Source organism: Euprymna scolopes, chromosome 43 (assembly GCF_053919585.1).
Source record: "Euprymna scolopes isolate OS-2025 chromosome 43, ASM5391958v1, whole genome shotgun sequence".
Classification (NCBI taxonomy): Eukaryota; Metazoa; Mollusca; class Cephalopoda; order Sepiida; family Sepiolidae; genus Euprymna; species Euprymna scolopes.
Genome location: NC_136524.1, coordinates 7,149,695 through 7,165,380, shown reverse-complemented (window position 1 = coordinate 7,165,380; position 15,686 = coordinate 7,149,695). Strand labels below are relative to the sequence as shown.

General features: G+C 35.4%; 1 protein-coding gene across 2 annotated transcripts in view; it reads right to left on the bottom strand.

Annotated features, from left to right (window-relative positions):
* Positions 1-15,686, bottom strand: part of LOC145268445 (neuralized-like protein 4) — a 164,551-nt gene that overhangs the window by 145,951 nt on the left and 2,914 nt on the right. The window lies entirely within an intron of this gene.

Genomic DNA, 15,686 nt, shown 5'->3' with positions numbered 1-15,686 from the left:
AATATTCACGTCTGTGGAGACTTCAATGTTTACAATGGGAATGGTTAGCCCACTCAAACAAGATAGATGATGAGGGGAGGTTTTGTCAATTTTTTCATTGCTTACAACCTAACTCCGATTGTTCATGAACCCACTCGTGATCCCGACACTGACGGTCAATATGCAAGTCTCTTAGACCTTTTTCTCATAACTTACCCCGAGCTATGGTAATCCTCCGTTTTGTCTCCAATGAGATCTTTCAACCACTTGGTTTCCTCAGTTAAGACAAAAACAAAATGTAATAAGCCTTCCAACATACCTCTCCATCGTACAGTATATCGATACTCTTTGGCTGATTGGGATAGCTTCTGTACATTTATATCTGATCTACCTCTGCATTCCATGTTTAAAAAGAATGTGTCTTCTATGGCATCAGACTTGACAGAATGGTTAATTGTAGGTATAGACTACTTCATACCCTCAAAACAATTCCAACAAAAACCTAACAGCCAGCCATGGTTCTCTCCAGAATGTGCTGCTGCCATTGCACACAGAAATCACTCTTTCCATTGCTTCCAACGTAATAGATGTACTGAGACTAAAGCTGCTTTCAGGAGACTGCCATCAACAACTGTAAAAGAGTAATACAGAATACGAGAGAGTTGTATGCTCAGTTCGTCAAGTCCAGAGTAGCTGAGCAGTGGCTTGGTTCCCACCAGTTTTGGCAAATAACAGAGTCTTAAATAGAAGTGTGTGCTCTATCTCAACCATCATCATTAGACCTGATGTAATCTCATCAGCATTGGACAAAGCCAAACTCTCCACCAAAAACTTTGCAGCTAATTCTACCCAATGCGATTAGGGCCACTATCCCATCCCCGTATTTCCCTGTATATCTGAAAACACGCTATGCGACATAAAAATATTTATGCATGATGTGCAAAGCTAATCAAAAACCTTGATTCCAGGAAAGCAACTGGCTCTGACAGCATTCCTATTATAGTGCTGAAAAAACTTCAATCAGAACTAGCTCCCCTACTTACAAAGTTGTTTAAGCATTGTCTTAAAGAGAATTGCTGCACAACACCCTGGAAAACCCCATCAGTATCCCGTATTTAAAAATTCAGGTAATCACTCATCTCCCGCACTACAAACCAATTAGTCTCTTGTGCATCATCAATAAGTTGCTGGAATCTGTGTTAAATAGAGAAGTAGTCAACCACCTCAGCAAAAATAACCTCCTCAGTGACATGCAATATGGTTTCCATTCTGCTAGATCTACAGCAGATGTGCTAACCATTATATCTCATAGGATTAGCGAATCTCTCAATGGAAGCTTCCTTTCTAGGGCAATTGCTTTTGACATATCAAAGGCCTTTGGTAGGGTATGGCATAAAGGTCTACACCACAAATTCTTCAGCTACTGTATAGCTGGAAATGGCTATTCAATTATTAAACCATTACTCTTTGATAGGTTCATAAGAGTAGTGGTTGATGGGCAGAAATCAGAAGCTCACAGTATTAATGCTGGAGTCCTTCAGCAGTCCATCTTGGGCTCCACTCTCTTCCTGATCTACATTAATGATCTCTTAAATCACATCCTAAGATCATTCGTAGACATTTATGCTGACAACACTACCATCTATGGCAACATTTCAAAGGTTGTAAACGACAGAGTTCTCTCTGATTCTCTCTCCTCTGATCTTGATCTGTTCTGATCACGTGATACAATGAAGAAAAAGGTGGCTGGTTAATTTCAATGCATCTAAAACCAAGCTTCTATCTTTACATCATCAACACTTTGATCTCCGTCTGACATCAATTGAAATGAATGGCTCTCGTCTTGGGGAGGTTCCAGGTTTTGACAAGCTTCTGGGTCTGACCTTTACTCCTGATCTGAGATGGCACACATACATTAAATCCATTTTGCTGGAAAAATGGTGAGATTGTTCTACCGTTCCAGTAGATATATCACTGCTGATGCAATTCTCTACCTGTATAAGAGCCAAGTACATCCAAGGATGGTGATTTATAATGGGGGAGATTTTATTTATAAACGCTGCCGATATGAACTGATGAATCAAATTAATTTACATTCTCTTATCAATCAATCAGAAACCAGAATTGCACCAGAAAAGTTGAATCTTTTCATCATTCCAGCACATAAATTTTTGTGTCAACACAAGAAGGATCTTTTGCTCTTGATTGCAAAATCATAAAGTTCAGAACCTGTAAAGAACAGCTGCACACTCATCTCCAGGACGTGTATAGAATAAATACCCATCTGAAATGAAACATGGCTTCCAATTCAAAAGGTTATGGACCCGGTGGAAGACTTTACTTCGATGGATCAGAATCAAAATTCGAATTGTGGCAAGTTAAATTTTAGGATATTTATAAATCCAAAAGTTACACAAGATAATTAAAGCACAACCTGAAAACAGAAACAACCCGAGTTTATTGAAAAAAATGCAACTGCCTTTGTGCAATTAATACAGTGCTTAGATGAGAGAAGTCTATCTCTCTCTGGTAATGCGAGAAGCCTTGGACGATGGCTGTAAAGCATTGAACATATTAAAAAGGCATTATTTATTGAAAGGAATACCCAAACTTATTTCTTTACATACTGAACTGACATCTCTAAAATGTACAGAAGCCGAGATCATTACAGATAATATTATATAATAAGGGTCCAAACAACTGCAAATTCATTAAAAATGTCTGGCAAAGTTATTAGTGGCAGTCTATTAATCTACATGGTCCTTAAAGGGTTGCCGAGTGATTTTAAGTCGTTTACCATGGCGATAACTCAGAAAGAAAAACCTATGACTTTTAGTCAATTCAAAGCAGCACTTAGAAGTTACGAGAAAACTGAGAAAATGATCACAGAAAAAAAACGAATCTATAAATATGAAATTTGAAAACGTCCACTTAAAAACACCAAAATTAAATTATACTTTTACCTCGAATAAAAACCACAACTTTACCAAAAACAATTTTTCTCCTAAGAAAAGGACAAACATTATTTGCTATAATTGTATCAGAAAACACGCTATGTGATATACAAATATCTGTATGTGATGTTGCCAAGCTAATCAAAAACCTTGATTCCAGTAAAGCAACCGGCCCTGACGGTATTCCAATTATAGTACTAAAAAAACTTCAACCAGAACTAGCGCCCATACTTACAAAACTGTTTAAACGTTGTCTTAAGGAGAATTGCTTCCCATCACCCTGGAAAATCTCATCAGTATGCCCTGTATTTAAGAATTCAGGTGATCGCTCATCCCCCTCTCAGTACAGGCCAATAAGTCTCCTGTATGTCATGAGTAAGTTGCTGGAATCTGTGTTAAATACAGAAGTAATCAACCATCTCAGCAAAAATAACCTTCTTAGTAACACACAATATGGTTTCCGTTCTGCTAGATCTACAGCAAATGTGCTTACAGTTATATCTCATAGGATTAGCAAATCTCTTGATAGAGGCAACCTTTCTAGGGCAATTGCTCTTGACATATCAAAGGCCTTTGATAGGGTATAGCATAAAGATTTACTTCACAAGATCTCTAGCTATGGTATAGCTGGAAATGTCTTCTCAATTATTAAATCATTTCTCTCTGATAGGTTCATAAGAGTAGTAGTTGATGGGCAAAAATCAGAAGCTCACAGTATTAATGCTGGAGTCCCTCAGGGGTCCATCCTGAGCCCAACTCTTTTCCTGATCTACATTAATGATCTTCCAAATCACATCCTTACATCATTTGTAGACATTTTTGTTGACAACACTACCATCTATGATAGCACATATAAGACAGTAAACAACCAAATTCTCCCTGATTCTCTCTCCTCTGATCTTGATGTTGTACAATGGGGAAAGGAGTGGCTGGTTACTTTTAATGCATCTAAAACCAAGCTTCTATCTTTACATCATCAACGTTCTGATCCACATCTGGCATCAATTAAAATGAATGGCTCTCGTCTTGGGGAGGCCTCAAGTTTTAACAAGCTTCTGGGCTTGACCTTTACTCCTGATCTTAAATGGAATACGTACATCAATTCTGTTGCCAAGGCCGCTGGAAAAATGGTGGGATCTTTCTATCGATCCAGTAGATATCTCATTACTGATGCAATTCTCTATCTATATCAGAGCCAGGTACGTCCAAGGATGGAATACTGTTGCCACATCTGGGAAGGAGCTGCTAGAAAAGACTTGTCCTGCCTTGATAGAGTTCAAAATAGACTTCGTAGCCTCATAGGAGATGTCCTTTTCTCTTCGCTGCAACCTCTATCTCACAGAAGAGATGTTGCGAGTTTGTCTCTGATGTATCGTTATTTTCATGGAAAGTGTTCGACTGAGCTTCAATCTATGGTCCCTCCTTGCCAAACTTTCACAAGAAACATTCGTCTAGCTGAAAACACTATCAATAATTCCCCCCACTATTTATCTGTGCCTAAACCTAAACATAGATTCCATGATCAAAGCTTCTTTCTTAGAACTGCACGCCTGTGGAATTGTCTTCCGTTTTCCTACTTTCCAGCCGTCTATAATATGGTTGTCTTCAAGTCCAACGTGAACAAGTTTCTGATGAGCCGTTCCACTTAAGTTAACAAATTTACCGAACTTCCATTACTATCAATTACTATATTGTCCTTTTGACTACTGTATACTCTTTAACCCTTATCCTTGAGTGGCCCATCGGCCTTGATAAGTGGTGATGCATATGTAAAAAAAAAAAAAAAAAATTGTGAGCAACCCAATTACAAGAGTTTCCAATGTAGATACAAAAATTTCAAGGAGAACTCTATTAAAAACTTGGAAAGTTCTGTAAGCAAACACACATTTTTATTTTCATCTGCATTTGAGGCGCTTCAACGAACAGTAACAACTTTCTTGTCAACTGTGGTGCAACAGAACATGTAATTACATAGGAATCGGATTTTATCAAGTTTGATCCCAACTTTAACCCTCAGAGTCGAGTAAAAGATATCGTTTTGAAGAGAAGCGATACTAAAATCTGGTTAAGGAACAATAAAGGTAAACTTTGTTTCTGTATTCTGGAAAACGCTCTTTTAATCCCAAAATTTAAGCAAAAAAAATATTTTCTGTACAAGGTGTAAATATAGACTTTAGCTCCAATTAATCAAAATTGATGTACCCAAATGGAACTGTATTCGACATTAAAGAAAAGGGAAGACTATATTTAAACAGTATAGGCTCATCAACAAACACCTGCCATGATTTACAAACATGGCGTAAAATTCTTGGGCACTGCAATATTCCAGATATCAAAAAGTTGCCGAATGCGGTTGACAGAATGAAAATAAAAACTTCAAAAAACTTAAATTGTGACGTTTGTACACAAGGTAAAAGGTAAAATAGCAAAGTACCAAAACAAGATGCCAAAAGAATCCATTGTAACTTGAATGGTCCCATGGAACCGATGGGCAGAGAAAACTTCAGGTATGCATTAAATTTTGTAGATGATTATTCCGATTGAATAATGGTCTAGTTTTTAAAGAACAAATCCGATAACTTGCTAGCAACTAAAAAAATACTTAGCTGACATGGTCCCCTATGGTGCAGTAAAGTATATTCGCTTTGACAATAGTACAGAATTCACTAATAAAAACTTTGAACTTTTATTAATTAACCATCGAATCAAACATGAAAAATTGACCCCTAATTCATCTCACCAAAACGGAACTGCAGAAAGATCATGGCAGACACTTTTTAAATGGGAAGATGTCTACGCATTGAATCAAAAACCTCTGGACATATGCACTTATGACTGCTGCATATATACGCAACTGGTCCTTTAACTAGTAATACACACGGACGAAAAAAAACGCTTTGAATAATCACAGATTTCAAGGTAGTTCTACTAAAATAGCCATATTTTTCAAACCAAAGCACTTCAAGTCTTCAAATTACTACTGTTTTGTTCGGAAATGAATATACTTTCAAATGAATTAATAAATATGAATGTATATTATATATTTGAAGAGTTTTAAGCAATTAAATGATAAAAATGTGAACGTCATAAAAATGGCGTTTTCGGTAAGGTTTTGTAATGACCCTCCCTGTTTTCTAAAGGCCCGTATCATGATTGTATGAAGAATTTCGTCATGAAATTTAGGAAACAATCAGAAGAGGTGTTAATCTTAATACTGTCAAGTGTCCGAAATATTTTTGACCATTTCTTTTTTTGTCGTGTTAAAAATAAGACTTTAATATGAAGAATATTGAACATCTTGAAAATAATTTCATCGGACACCCACTAGTAAGTAAATCGTTCTTTTTACTATCTTTATCAATTAAAAGTATTATTCTATATTGAGTAGGACCACGGTAATTGATAATAATTTAAAAGTACCTACCCGAAAAAAAATGTTTCTATTTCGCGAGTTTGATCAAATTAATTTAGTATTAGGAGCAGCAGTTGTAGTATTAGTCATAGCACAGTATAAAAAACACACGTTCTTTAATTTTTATTCACAAACGAATTAAGAAAAACATGAAAATATGAATATAAATGTTCTGATATGTTTAATTAGAGCTATTTTGTTATCAGAATAACATTGGTTTACAACTATTCGGTTTTCAGAATGTATAACAACAATCCCACTCAATTCGGCATTATAAATCCATTATAATTTCTCACATTTCTGGTCAAATTTAAAAACATGGTTAAAAAAACAAAATAAACTTTTGTAGATATATAGCTTGCATGCATTTTTATTCATTGCATTAGTTTTGAACAGCGAATTACAACAATGTTTTACTGCGAACAGTCACAAATGTTTTTTCAAAATCAAAAGATGTATGAAAATCTTGTTTGTATTACTATACACATAGATTTGAAAAAGTTGTCAAAAAACAAACATGTAACAAATAAATGTTATCAAAGGCAAGATAAGTTACTTTTCTACCTAACTGGATATGTTTTTAGTGTTTATATTTAATGTAACATGTTTATTCAGCTCGAAAAACAGTGTCTATTGATGTATTCGAAAATTTAAAATGGCGGCCGACTCTCTTTGAGGCGATAAGTTTGGGAAAATGAGTTATAAATAAAAAAAAACAGACAAAATACTGTTAGAAACTCGCTCAATATATGTTACCATGACATAGGCGGATATATATTCTGCGGGTTTTTAACAGTATTTTGACTAGTTTTTTATTTTTAACTCATTTTCCCAAACTTACGGTGTGAAAGAGATAGTCGGCCGCCATTTTTAACTTTCCAATACATCGGTAAGCACTGTATGTTTTTCGAGCTGAATAAACATGTTACATTAAATAAAAACACTAAGAAGTTAGGAAGAAAAGTAACTTATCTTGCCTTTGATAACATTTGTTATGTATTTGCTTTTTGATAACTTTTTCGAATCTGTGTGTACAGTAATACAAGCCCCGCTATTTTTTTTTCTACTTATTAAGCGAAATGTATTTTTACCACCTGCTCCAGTGTAGTATAAACGGCCTATGAAATAAACACCTTCAACCTCAAAAATAGAAATCAACAAATTTATGGAATTTTCTTTGAAATTTCGTAATGCAGTTTCTTATTAAATTAAAACTAAATATAACATTTGCTGACTTATTTACCTGTCGAATACACACACACACACATATATATATATAACTTTCTGTAAGATATTTATTTGAAATTAAATTTTTGTGAAACTAACCCACCCCCCCACCCCTCTAATATTGTTTTTGTTTCTGTCAAGTCTTCAGTATGTTCACACATAATTTTCCTTAGCCCTACAATTAATTCAAAGTCCGAATGGCAACCCTCCCCATATTTTCATTGCATAGAAACCCTCTTAAAACCACACATAATCGCCTTAAAAAAAAATAAAATAAAACAAAAAGCATACAGGATTTATCTCCATAAAAAAAAATAGTTAACTGCCCTAAAATGCTAGAATGACCTGTAATGGGGAATTATTTTACATTAAATTCTAAAATAATTTGTTTACCTTTCATTAAAGTTTTTCATGGCATTTCATACATAATTATCTAAAAAGGTAGAATCAAATTTTGGAGGGGTGGTCAGAAGGGGTTGGGTGGGGTTAAACAGGTGTTAATCTACAATAATACCAAAGAAATATTGCAATATATTCATTTTTAAATGGTCCTATGTTTAGATTTAAGTTTTTTGTACATAAAGCACATTACAATTCAACTTCTTTTCTGTTTATAGATACATGGCATTTTTAAGGAATTGCAGCATATTTATGTGCATTTACTGCAGATTATTTGGAAACCATGGACTTTTGGATATTTTTAGTTGCATATTCTGATTCCTTGTACAAAATACACTTATATGGTAAATTTCATTTCTTAGTCTTGTGTTTTAACAAAGATCTGACATTTTTACTGAAAAAGTAGTGTAAAAAATGTGACGAAACGCATATGGTCTTAAAGAGGGGAAAATATCCAAACATGTGAGGCACAAAAATAGTCATAACTTCCTTAATTTTAATCAGATTTTTAAAATTTAAAAAGATTCTTTCTTAGCTCATCAAGCTCATTCTATATATACCAATATTGAAATATTTTAAGCTATTTCAATTTTTTCATGTGTATTGCTACTTTAACAGAACCTCAAAGAAAAAAAATATGTGTATATATTCAACCTCATATGAAGCTTTCGTGGTAGAAAAGCCAAATTTAAGCAGAATGCATGTATTTGGTTCAACTTGCTTCGCATTTATAGATAAGAAAAGTAAATCAAATATCAAAACGGGTTGAGGTATTTTCCTTGTGTACAATAAAAACAGCCAATATTAATATTTTAATATTTTTTCCAGAGAAAAATAAAATAAAAAGAATCCGATGTGTAAAATTCACACACGTTTAATTTCAAAGAAAATTCATCATATGAAGAGGATGAATTAATATTTCCTCAAATTCATAAACCCAATGACAATGAAGTCGCTGTTGATAAGGACAGGAGTATCAATAATGTTGACAGCAATGATGCTGATGTTAAAATCAAATGTTACTCCAAAAGAAGTAGAAGACGACCCGATTTTTTGTGGTTGACAATTTGAAAGATTATCAAATTGACTATTGCTATTCTATGAATAATATGCCAAAAAGCTTTAATGAAGCAATTAATTCAGAACATTCTTAGCAATGGAAAATAACCATGAAAAACGAAATAAATGCTTTAACAGAAAATACCTATCCAGTAGTGCCTCTCCCAAAGGATAAACATGTCATTTCTTCTCGAAGGGTCTTTAAAAAAAAAAAAAAAAAAAAAAAAAAAAAAAAGGCTATAGCATCAGGAGTTGAACAGTACAAGGTTAGATTTGTTGCTAAAGGATACTTTCAGATTTATAGCATAGAATATTTTTCTACGTTTTCACCGACTAAAATAAAAATTTTATTGCCAATCCTATAGCAATATAACCTCAGCATCCATTTTGTTTGTATAAACATTTTTAACATACTAATGTGTAACATGTTTAAACTTTTATCAAAAAAAAGTAAATAAAATTTTAAAAAATCACTTTTTTGAAAACTTATTTTTTTTACAAATATTGTTTTTACATGCTTATTTTAATGTGTACAGAAATTAAAATTGATTTTTTAATTGTATTTTGTGCACAATACTCTCTTTCTAAATTTGATAAGTTTTTTTCGTTTTGCTTTGTTTTAATTTTACTTAACAAAAGAATGAACAAATACTTTTTTATGGATACATATTACATGTATATTTGTGTGTGTGTGTGTGCACATTATATATATATATATATATATATATATATATATGTGTTATAATGGAATAATTCCAGAGGAAATCCGGGTATGAGAGCTCAATGTGGTAAACAGAGCAATAACATAAAAATATAACACGGAAATTATGTAATTTCCGTGTTATATTTTTATATTATATATATATATATATATATATATATATATATATATATATAGATATGTGTGTGTGTATTTTAGAATGGGAATGTATAATTAAAATAAAAAATGGTAGCCTAGTGAGGGATGCCCTTTTCTCTTTTGTTTTTACACAGGCAGCACCACATTATCAAAGCCAAGAGGCCACTCAAGGATAAGGGTTAAAGAGTGTACAGTAGAAATTGGACAATATAGTAATTGATAGTAATGAAAATTCGGTAGATTTGTTAACTTATATGGAACGGCTCATCAAGAACTTGTTTACGTTAGACTTGAAGACAACCATATTGTAGTCGGCCAGAAAGCAGGAAAACGGAAGACAATTCCACAGGCGTGCAGTTCTAACAAAGAAGCTTTGATCATGGAATCTATGTTTAGGTTTAGGCACAGATAAAGAGTGGGGGGAATTATTAATAGTGTTTACAGCTAGACGAGTGTTTCTTGTGAAAGTTTGGCGAGGGGGGACCATACATTGAAGCTCAGTTGAACACTTTCCATGAAAATAACGATAAAGCAGAGACAAACTCACAACATCTTTTCTGTGAGATAGACATTGCACCGAAGAGAAAAGGACATTTCCCACCAGGCCACGAAGTCTATTTTGAACTCTATCAAGGCAGGACAAGTCTTTTCTAGCAGCTCCTGCCCAGATATGGCAACAGTATTCCATCCTTGGACGTATCTGGCTCTTATATAGATAGAGAATTTCATCAGCAGTGAGATATCTACTGGATCGATAGAAAGATCCCACCATTTTTCCAGAGGCCTTGACAACAGAATTGATGTACGTGTTCCATTTAATATCAGGAGTAATGGTCAAGCCCAGAAGCCTGTCAAAACTTGAGGCCTCTTGAAGACGAGAGCCATTCATTTTAGTTGATGCCAGATGTGGATCAGAATGTTGATGATGTAAAAAGAGAAGCTTGGTTTTAGATGCATTAAGAGTAACCAGCCACTCCTTTCCCCATTGTACCACATGCTCAAGATCAGAGGAGAGAGAATCGGAGAGAATTTGGTTGTTTACTGTCTTAGATGTGCTACGATACATGGTAGAGTCATCAGCAAAAATGTCTACAAATGATGTAAGGACGTGATTTGGAAGATCATTAATGTAGATCAGGAAAAGAGTTGGGCTCAGGATGGATCACTGAGGGACACCAGCATTAATACTGTGAGCTTCTAATTTTTGCCTCTCAACTACTACTCTTATGAACCTATCAGAAAGAAATGATTTAATAATTGAGAAGACATTTCCAGCTATACCATAGCTAGAGATCTTGTGAAATAAATCTTTATGCTATACCCTATCAAAGGCCTTAGATATGTCAAGAGCAATTGCCCTAGAAAGGTTGCCTTCGTCGAGAGATTTGCTAATCCTATGAGATATAACTGTAAGCACATTTGCTGTAGATCTAGCAGAACGGAAACCATATTGAGTATCACTAAGAAGGTTATTTTTGTGTGAGATGGTTGATTACTCATGTATTTAACACAGATTCCAGCAACTTACTCATGACGCACAGGAGACTTATTGGCCTGTACTGAGAGGGGGATGAGCGATCACCTGAATTCTTAAATACAGGGCATACTGATGAGATTTTCTAGGGTGATGGGAAGCTATTCTCCTTAAGACAACGTTTAAACAGTTTTGTAAGTATGGGCGCTAGTTCTGGTTGAGGTTTTTTTGAGTACTATAATTGGAATACCGTCAGGGCCAGTTGCTTTACTGGAATCAAGGTTTTTGGTTAGCTTGGCAACATCACGTACAGATATATGTATATCACATAGCGTGTTTTCTGATACAGGAGGAAATATTGAGGGTTGTCGGCCTTGGTCGCAAAGGGTAGAATTAGCTGCAAAGTTCTTAGCAAAGAGTTTGGCTTTGTCTGATGCTGACGAGATTACCTCAGGTCCAGTGATGATAGTTGGGATAGAGCATATGCTTCTGTTCAGGATTCTGTTTGCTATTTGCCAAAACTGGTGGGAACCAAGCTGCTGCTCAGCTACTTTGAACTTTACGGACTGAGCATACAACTCTCTTGCATTCTTTATTACTTTCTTACAATGGTTGCTGGCAGTCCTGAAAGCAGCTTTAGCTTCCATACATCTATTACGTTGGAAGCAGTGGAAAAAGTGATTTCTGTACGCAACGGCAGCACCTGCAACCGCTTTCCCACAGAAGAGATGTTGCAAGCCGGTCTCTACTTTGTTATTTTCATGACAAGTGCTCGTCTGAGCTCTAATCTATGGTGGCCCCTTGTCTGACTGTCACGAAAAACACTTGTATACCTGAAACAACTATCAATAATTTTCCCCACTCTTTATCTGTGTCTAAACCTAAACATAGACTCCATGAACAAAGCTTCTTTCTTAGAACTGCACACCTGTGGAACTCTCTTTCGTTTGCCTGCTTTCCAGCTGACTACAATATGATCATCTTCAAGTCCAAATGACTACAATCTAGTCGTGTCATATTATTAACATCGTTCATTCTTTTGCATGCTTTTAACATTTCTTTCCTTTTTGTTACAGCCTATATATGCGTAATTCTTTATGAATAAAGCCTTGTTCACAGGTTATCATTCGCCTACCGTGTTGTCCTCACTACAAGTTGTCTTCGTTCAATGTAGACAAGTTCTTAATGAGCTGTCTCTTAAGTAATCCAATTTACCAAATTTCCACTACTAACGATTACTACAATATTTTCCCATTGACTACTATACACTCATTAACCCTTATCCTTGAGTGGGCTCTGGACCTTGATTAGTGGTGACTTCTTTGTAAAAAAAAAAAAAAAAAAAAAAAAAAAAAAAAAAATTATATATATATATATATATATATATATATATATATATAGCTTCACACATACACATTTTCATTTACACATATTGTGGTTAAATAATGAAGTGTTAACTATTCTACACTTGCCCTGATGGCTTGTTAACTATACTGTATTTCCAACTAGCAATTTCCGGGGTTAAATTTGATACACTACTGTCAAAAACTTGATGCTGTAAAACTCAACTCTAAACTCAATGCACTGCTGTCAAAATCTGCTACTCCAACATTGAAATTTAAAATTAAGTGAGTCTCCAAAAAATCAGGCTTTTTATTTAAACCGGAAGCATCTCATTTGCGTATGAGGTGAGAAGATTGCAAGCATATAAAGAGAAGCAACAGCTGTATTTTTCTTTTATTCATTTGTTTTGTCTACAATGGACCCTACAGGATGCACAAAAACAGGTTTGTACCAATTTTTAAGGTATTTATAATTACATGTCCTCAATTTCCAAGATTATTGGACTCATAATCCATTATCCAAACCGAGCATCTTCACTCACTGTGCAACGATCTTATGGATTCTTGGAAGCTTCATGGACTTCCTCATCTACTGGTAAGAAAACTCTTCTTATTTCTAAATGGTGACGTTGCCCTCCAACTGTTACTTTGTTTTTGATGAGTACTTCAATTACTCTCCCTTTTCCCCAGATGAGAATTGGACGATTTTACCTATACCTCCTCACCCACCGTGATCTCTGCCTGCACCTGTTCCAACATCTTCATTATGGCAAGCATATGTTATTATTCATACATAAAAACAGATTGATGTGGCACTGATGTTTCATCTTGGCCAGTCTTCAGTACTATGCAATACTAAAAAACTGCTTTTTAGGACAAAATTTGGTATCTTGCTGGCACAGCTTTTATAGTTCGATAGTGCCTCTTTATGATTCCATTGGTGCTTGAGTGCTATGCAGATCTAAAATATTGCCTAACACCCCACTTTTCAAACTGCACTCTAAAGCCTTCTAAGTGGAAGGGCATACCGTTATTCACCAGAACCTCTTGACTTCCTTTCCATGAATACCTCTTGAGCAACTTTTGTTATCTCTTCTGCTATTTCTGCTCTAATGCCTTGCCATATTGTTACTCTACCAAGTCTGCAGTTAATCATAGTTAAATACATATTGGTAATGTGTGATAATAATGGCTAATCACTGCCAATTCATTGTTACATGCAGTTCTCCTTTTGTTGTGCATGGATGGTACAGGGTCAACAGATTGGCACTCCCTACATTGCTACACACCACTTCCATATTGTCCATTTTGATGTCAAGATTCACTTACATTGCTAGATACAAGATTCTCTCTTTTCCAAAAGGATGCAAGTTCTTTACATCTTCTACCCCACAGCATGCCAAGGTCATATCTTTCCTATAGCCAGGTCTTCTTCACTCTAGTCAGCCCATCTGCTTCGTATTTTTATGATGAAACTAATATGCAGGTTACTCTCAGTCCAAATTCTCTGATCAGGTTTCCAACTCGATTCTTGATAAATATCTCAGCTGCCCCTTTCATTCTAATCCGTTTATTTCCTGACACTTCTGATTTAATGTATGATGCTACTGTTGAGAATCCGTTTATAGATCCACAGTCTGTGGCCTCAATTTCAAAGTCAAATTGATGACCTTCATTATGACATCAAACTCCACAACTTTGATGTAGACATTATCATTCTTTTTTTTTTGTAGCCAAGCAGCATCTTCAGTAGTTATTTCTCCTATTTCTAACCTAACCCCTAATACCAGGTTGCTAGTGTCGCTCCATATTACCCATTCCAAGCTCCTTTTTATGTGCCATTCTTCCTTTACAGGGTCTACCCTTTTCACTTCCGCAATGACCTCTTGTATCATATCCAGCACCTCTTGGTTAATAGCATCCTCCTATTGGTATGCACCCATCTGCCTTTTAATAAAGCTGCATGCAGTCCTCAACCAGAGAATAATGACCAACCAATCTTCCACACACCGAGAAAAGTTCTTACTGGATTAGGCCATCCTTTACTTCAGGGATCTCATTTCCTCATTCAAACATCAACTTTCCTGTCTTATTCTGTTGTAATTTCAATCCTAGACTCATTCCATTTTCTAACTCTGATGGTTTAGCTGTCAGTGCACATGTGTTGACATGATCTCTCACCCTTTCCACAGTCATCTCTCTATCGTTCACCAATGCATTATTAATATAAGTGCAGGTGGCTCTTTTCACTGCATCATCTTTGGTCAACACGGTCTTAAGCACTTGTCATAATTTCTGATACAGAATTTAGTCCAAATCCCAATCTGGTCTAAGAGTAAATCTGACCTTTATAGTTGACCAATTGGTACTGCCACAATTTCTTGTCCATGTGAATTTAAAGTTAGGTCGATTTAACTTCACGATTTTGGTTGCTCGTTCCATTCTATTTCACTCTCTCATGACTTCTTCACATACATCAATTCCATCTTTGGTATGGCATGCAACATACTTGTTCAATTCCTGGAAGTCCAACATTGGCCTGACTTCCTCTACTTCATAAGTTGAACCACTGCTATGAGCAGAATTCCTTGAACCTTCCCTTACTATGGTAGTAGAATTCCTTCATCAACCCACCTTTCAACTCCATTCCCAAACTGGGGCTTTATCTCTCCCCTTAATGTGGTTTTGTAGCAGTTAACCCAGTTTGCCAACACAGGTGGCCCTGCAGTCCATTGCCATTCTACTGCCCGCTTGTCATCATTAAAATAGGCTCGAAAGTCCTAATCCATAATCTGAATTTTGTTGGCTGGATAACATTGTCATTGGTTACATTTACTGCTATCCTAGCTGTGTACTGCTGGCTGAACTCCATCTGGCCCTTAGTAATTGTAACTACTCCTAACCAGTGTATAACATCCAGATCCAGAATCACATTTATTCCTGTGATGAGTCTATTGAGAACAATCACTCTGAGTCATAG